Source organism: Aptenodytes forsteri, unplaced genomic scaffold, assembly GCF_000699145.1.
Source record: "Aptenodytes forsteri isolate BGI_AS27 unplaced genomic scaffold, ASM69914v1 Scaffold100, whole genome shotgun sequence".
Lineage (NCBI taxonomy): Eukaryota > Metazoa > Chordata > Aves > Sphenisciformes > Spheniscidae > Aptenodytes > Aptenodytes forsteri.
The window spans coordinates 1,994,817-2,002,468 of NW_008796216.1; positions in this window are offsets into that span (position 1 = coordinate 1,994,817).

The following is a 7,652-nucleotide window of genomic DNA, read 5'->3' on the forward strand; positions in this document are numbered from 1 at the left end:
CATTCACAAAAGTAGGAATTTCAGTGCCTGGGGACTAAGAAGGCTCAGAAGAAACCTTACAAACACTCACCATATTGAATTCAGCAGTAAACAATGTGGCTGTATTAATTTAAAAACACAGTTAGGGAAGGTAGTGCTGCCCACTGACAGTAAGGAGAACTGTGAGTGAGGGTGGAGAAGGTCAGTCTTTCATTATTTAATTTATTTTATATTTGTGCAAGAAATTAAAGAGCTGCATTCACTGACATGTTGAGCATTAGGGAATTTCAAATGTGCTTTCTACCCCCTTAAAAACATCTTTTCCTGCCAAGTTAAAGACTATGCTGAGAAAGACATTTTCTCCAGCCTTCCTGTTGTACCTGTAACACAGTACAGCAAAGAGTGCAAGATTCATAGGTACTGAAAGGGAGCAAGTGAGCGGGAAGTTATCTCCAAAGCAGTGCTTACTTAAAATCTGTATATTTGCTGGAAGGGGGAAATCCTGGGGCTGTGTTTCAGCACTGCTGAAAGATAGTGTCAAGGAATCTTTCAAAGCCAGATGAATAAACTGCTTTAGAAATGGAACCCAGGATTGTCTCTCTCACCCTCATGAAATTATAATCTTGGCTGTGCATTCCCTCATGAGAAGTGGAGCACACCTAGTAAACGTGTGGACTTACTGCTGGACTCATGTTTAGGGCAATAACACAGGCAGGGAGAAAAAGATGTGGTTTGGAATGGTTTCAGATGTAGGAGGACTTACATACAATGTCATTACATATCATGTGTCTCAGTTCCTGGCACATAATCTAGCACTATTCAAGTATTGTTAGGTACATCCTGTATAGACGGGCAAATCATCTTTTACAAAGGTATGAATCATCCAGCTGATAGTGTACAGTCTTAAATCCAACAAGTGTTTCTGATCAGAGAATCCCAGAGCTGGAAATAGCTCTGGTAGGCACCATTTCAGATGCACCCATTCCAGAAACTGAAGCTTTTCCACTCAGTATGTAGATGCTGTGAAAACATGCCTGTACCACCTCATCTACTTTATAGAGATTTTAGGTGTTAAATTCAGATTTATGAAATATACACCTAGAGTTAATGCCAAAAATTAGTGCTATTTTGAAGTGGATATTCCCGTGTTTAAGACTCTCAGAGGTTCTGCATGTTGCTAACTATTTCAATCTCTTTTTTCCCCTGTATTTCTTATTGCCTAGGGAAAAGATACTTAAATGGCATTTTTATCGGTATGACTCCACCTGATAGGGATATTGAAAGAGAAAACTATCATACTTTGAATTTGTGACAGGAAGATTATTGAAGTTCTATTAAAAAAGCCCCTGAAAATATGTCCAAAATGTCTAAAACAATACTGAGTTTCATAAATTATACTTCAGTGAAGATGAGAAAGCGTTCTTCCTCTTCAGAAAGTAGACAGCAAAACCAGTCCTGCAATTGTAGAACAAAATGTCACATTTCTCTTCAGGCTAGTCATTCAGGATGAAACCTGAGGTTTTGATTCAGATTTTAGTGATGTGAATGACATAGAGCTGTCACATGTCATGGAATCATACACACTGGGGCTAGAAGTGACCTCAAGAGCTTATCTTGTCCACCAGCCTGTCCCAAGGCTAGATGAAATATCTTTCCCTCTTTCCAAAAAGATTTGTCTAATCTATTCTTAAATATCTTTGATGATGGAGATTCCACAACCTCCTTATTCGGTACCTCTGAAATCCAACAAGTACCAAAGAATTCTGAAATTTTCTCTGGCTTGCTTGTTGCACTGAGAATGAACTCAAACTTCAATTTACCAGCTGACTTCACTGGATCCTCACCAAAATGTAGGTGTCTGTGGTGCAGACAAGAGCTTGACTGAGGGGTTTATGGAAAGAGGGGTTTGAATCCCATCACAATCAATAGTTTTTTAAACCCCAAGGAGTACTACTGGTATCAGTGAGGATATCTATAGAACATATTGCTATCCAATATGAAAAAGGGGACCAGAATCTGTCCCTTTGATAAAATTGCTAGGGCAAGATGATTCTTTTGGACTTCTTTGAATAAGCTATCTCTAAATGGCTTGAATGTGGCTTTGAATAAGCAACATGTTTATATATGGCTTTGAATAAGCCATATCTCATTCTGCATGACATTGTTAATGACAACTGAGGTATTGGCCAAAATAATAAAAATGTTTTTTGTATTATGGTAATGGCATTCTGATACAGACACAAGGGTCTAATTTCCTGTAGTAGTGGTAATATAGTACCTCTACTACAATAGAAACGTATATTTCATGTTGGCATTTCTTGTATAAATGGATGAAAAATCCTAATTCAGTTTTTGATATAGTTTTGCCATCAACCACTTGCTTTGCATAATTGGGGTGACAGATGCACTTTATTGTAGCAGCAAAACCACTTTGTAGCACATTTTGTAAAATGGTACAATGGGCCTGGATCTTGGCCAACATCAATAATGGAATAATAAACTTATACAAGTAGCAGGGCATTGCAGTTGTTTTAATGAAAAAGCCACTTCTCATGTTTGTTCTGAGGTTATTCTGTTCAACAGTTGCTGTTAAGACACAGGTCTTTTCTAAAAGATTCTCAAACATTTTTGTTTGAGAGAGGTAAGAAGGGACACAGGAAAATAAGATTCTGAAAGAGTCCCACAGCACAAAACCCGCCGTGTCATGCACTGCCGCCAGAGAAAGCACTGGATCGTTACAGAGCCATCACTCATAGGAGCAAGTCTTTTTGTACAGCCCTGTAAACCGAGCAACCCTGTTGAAAATTGTTCTCCAGCCCTATCAGAAGTCAGACAGGAAAACACAGCCTGGTCTACACTGCAGGGTTTTACTGCACTAATGTTTTCCTCATCCAGGTTGCTCACTCACCTGATCAGCAGAGATTTGTCTACACAGCTTTCTTGATTCATTGTTGCCAGCCTGAATGGGACAACTCTAGGAAAAAAGCAGCATCCCTCACTGGAGTTCTGTGAAAAATGTCAGTGCATGTCAGACTATTAAGCCAGGTTGGTACTGATGTGATTTCTCTTTCTGACAGTTGATCAAATGCTCACCTATCAAAAATCACTGCCTCTCATAGCTGCTCCTTTGAAGAAAACCTGCAATGTAATGCTCTTGAAATGTGATTTTTTTTGAGACATTAGGTTTTTTGGGTTTGTTTTTACTCAGTGAGTAAGTAGACAGAAGACACTTGTTGAAAACAAAATAGGCTGATGAATGCAATCCAGATGAGGTAATTGAAATTATAACTGCAAACAGAGGCAATATCCAACCAGAATATTATTTTCTTACTGGGAAAACTTGAATGCACTAGAGAATAGCGCAACATCATTTTAACACAGGTTGCTGGCCTTCCTATTTCTTTAACAGCTTGTGCACACCATCATTTCTTAGACAGAACATGGATAGGAAGGGAATGATAAGAGAATGCAATTCTTAAACACATTTCTTATCATTAACAACCACTCTGCCATTTATATCTTAGGTCAAACTGTGTACTTTTTTCCAAAGAAATTCATATCTGATTTGACACTTAACTCAAAATCTATCAAAAACATTAGAAAAACAACTATTGACTTCAACTTTGACTCTGGGTCCAGTTCTAGGCAACTAGAAATATCTGTCTGGAACATGGAAGGAGAAGAAATTGTATAATTTTTTTTTTTTTAAAATGCGACCCAAAAGATGTAAATTGCTCTATCCTATGCAAGTTATAATACTATTTTAGAAAGTTTCATTTGTAGCTTTTTCCACCTTATGGACCCATATCTAACTAAGGAACCATGTAACAAAAAGTTGAATGTAATAGTGACTCAAGATATAGACACATTTAAGATCTGATGGATAGTGATTTTAAAAATGATTTTTGTATATCTCCAAATAATAAACTTATTTTCCAAATGCAGAAGTCTAAGAAACATTGACATGTGGCAATTGTCCCATGTCCCATGTTCAAAAAATATCAAAAGGATGATCTGTGGAACTACTGTTAAGTGGTCGGTCTCACTTCAGTCCCTGGGAAAATCATGGAGCGAGTCATTTTGGGACACACTTCTTGGCACCTGAAGGAGAAGAAAGTGATGGAAACAGTCAGCGTGGATTTCCCAAGGATAAATTATGCCTGAACAATGTGATTGCTGTCTGTAATAAAATGACTGGATGTAAGGGTAGGGAGAGAGTGGTGGATGTCAGTTACCTCAACTTTAGCACAGCTTTCAACACTGTAGATTGAGTGTATGTTTATGCCCCTTTACTTAGCATTCATTGGACCTCATCTAGAATACAGTGTCTAGGTTTCCTCCCCCCCTCAACTTCCCCCATGCAACATAAATATTGATAAACTGGAACAAGTTTGGTGGAGGCCACCAAGATGATAAGGGCTAGATCAATTGCCCTGTGAGGAGAGGCTGAGGGAACTGGGCTTATTTAGCCTGGAGAAGAGATGGCTTTGGGGGGATCTAACAGCAGCCCCAGTGCCTACGGGGAGGTTATCAAGGAAACAGAGCCAGGCTTGTAACAGTTGTGCATGTGTATCAAGAGAAACCTTTTCCCCATGAGAACAGCCCAGCACTGGAAGGTTGGCCAAAGAGGTCATGCAGTTTCCATCCTTGGAGGTTTTAAAGACCTGAGCAGATAAAGCCCTGAGCAACCTGGTCTGACCCCATAGCTGACCCTGGTATGAGGTTGGGCTAGATACCCTTCCAGCCTGAAAGAATCTGTGACTCTCTGATTGTAAATTGAGTGGCCACTCGGAGCTGACAGAATAGTCACCATTGACTATCATCAGTCATCTTAATTGTGACTGTCTACCTGATTAGAAATGCAAATTGTTCCTGGACTTACAGAAAGGATAAAGGTTTTAAAACAGTTAGTTTATTCTCTATTTAAATAATGAGTCTAGATGTAGTAGTGAGTTTACATGATCCTGCTTGAGCAGGGGAGTTGGATTAAGTGACCTCAAGACGTCCCTTCCAACTTCAAGCATTTTGTGATTCTGTAATTCTGTGATTCTGTCTTTTTTTCAAAGGAGTGGATGTATTGTATATTATACCTTTTATATATTTTACTTTTTTTTTTTAAACTGGAATAAACAAGACTTTGAAAAAGTAAACATTGCATATTTACTATGCAATTTTGTAATTGATATCTGATGAAGAGAAGATTGTTGAGATACAGTAACTTATTATCATGCTCATGGTATATATAAGCATTCTTGGGGCTTGAAGGGTCCACTTTTCCTCTCACTTCAGCATGTGTGAGCCAGGAACAAAAATACCAAAATCTATGGAATTTCAAAAGTATAAAACTTTTCCAATGAGAGAATAAGAATTTGTCTTCAAGAAGTACCAGAATACCAATTGCAGTGAGAATCAACTTTCTTTGAATTAGATTATTTCCACATAAAAGCTTGATATATTGCTCAGATTCAAAAAATGCCAACTAAAAATAAGTATGAAGAACTATTTTCACATTATTTGTAAATAAGATAGAAAATGAAGATATTCTGTATCAGAAACTGAAAATAACAAAATACATAAAAGGATCCATTTCCATGGCCTTGGTATTTACAATTTTTATTTTAAAACAGTAACTCACTGCCTGATCTTTTTCTCTCTTAAATCTTTCTCCAGAATGTCCCATCCTGTTCCAAACTGCTTGTCCTCCAGATAAGTCAACAAAGTTAATATTATTCATGACTCTTACGTTAACTTTGAAAATATAAGCATACTTAAGTTAATGAACAAGTTTGTGTAAATACTCAGAAAGACCACAATCACAGAATTGCACCTTTTGGAGGAAAACAGGATGGGAAGGGTGTGCTTGGATGGCAGTCATGCAGACATACATATGTCCTATTGGTCTTACATTAGTATTGGTCTTTAACAGCTCTGTTCCTTCTCTGTCACAATCATATCACGTCTCCTTCCTTACACAAAGCATATCCTTTTAAGTTTTTATCCTCCACTGAAGACTCTTATCCATGCTTGTTTCCATATGATTCTTTTTTCTTAAATGTGAGTGAAAAGAATATCAGATAATCTTGCAGAGAAGGTTTTAATTGTACTTTGTGTATGAATACCTAATGCATCCTAAGACTACATTTCTACATTTATTTTTTAACAGCCATGTCATGTTCGTCACTCATAATCATCCTGACTTAATAGCATGCTCAGATCTATTTACTTCTCACTTATTTCCACTGGATAAATGCACAATTTAGATGAGGAATTAGGGTTAGTGTTACCCTACATAAAGTTATTTAACATTGACATTGTTCTCACTGGTGGCTGCTATGGCAAAGCCAGCTAATGTAATTGTTATAAAACTCTGAACTTCATGATGTAATATCTCTATTATTCCATGTGATTTTGCAAGCAACCTGTCCGTAGATAAGTATTTATATAACATATATTAAATAATTTACAAGATGCAATCTCCTCTGAAGTTTGCTTAATATTAGACATACAGAAAGCTGTAATTCACAGTCGATCCAAATGGCAGCAAAACCGTATCAGTCAGAATATTCTGTTAGTGTTACAGCTAATACAGTGCCTCTGATTTTATCTTCATTGTACAGTCAACAGAAAACTTAATCAGCATCTTTGGTGAGCAGAGAAACACAATTAAAAGCCACTTCACTGAAAAGACTTCTTACTCAGCTCTACAGTCAATTGTCATCTCAGAATATTTCATGACCTTGTTTTCTAAGTCTGCAGAGTTCAGTTGCCTGTGTTGTCATGGTATCCACATACATTTTAATTTTTATAGAAGTCCACAAAAAGATCAAGTAAGGTTATGTCATTGTTTCTATTCTTTCCTGTCCTCCCACAGGCTAAGCTTCCTTAAATGCAGATAACTTGTCTGTTGTTTCAGACTGTTTGAATCTCATCTCTTCAGAGACAAATTGAGCATATTTAACTTATCAAACATATCACCCAGATCTGTCTGAATACACAGTCATTGCTGGTCAGACCACAGTGCCTGCACTGTGTTGCCTTCCTGAAATAAAAAGATGTAATTTCTGAATTTTTATATTCAGCTCAAAACATTTCTGTGTGATAGTCATCTTACCTCGGCAAGGAGGAGCAGTGCTGGTGCTCAGAACACTCTGTCACAATGTCTTGTGCCTTTGGCTTGATAAATTCCTCCATTTTATTGACCTGATAAGAGCAATAACTTGTATTCAATTCAGAGGACCATTTTTGTACATTTATTATCTCTTTTTGGATAGGATAGCATTTATTTCATGTGAGGCCTGGAAGCTCCAAGACTGCCTGTGAGGGCACTCTTTTTTCTGAACACAGTTCCATCACCACCAAAACCTTTGAATAATTACACCCTGTGAATGATGCTTTTTCTTTCAATAATTCTCAAGGATTATTTTTTAAAATATATTCATTATTTATTATTTGCTATTTATTAATTAATAGTTAGCATTTAGTATTTAGTTATTGGTATCTTTAGTGTTTGAAGAGGTAGGTCAGCACAGCACAAAACTCTTCAGAAAAAGCACTAGTTTTAAATAGAAGCAGCTACTTCTGCCTTTTGAGCAACATCAGAAGAAACCTCATGTTTGATCAAGTTTTTGATTTTTTTTATTTGTTTTTTTTTTTTCTTAAATCATTTTGATTGA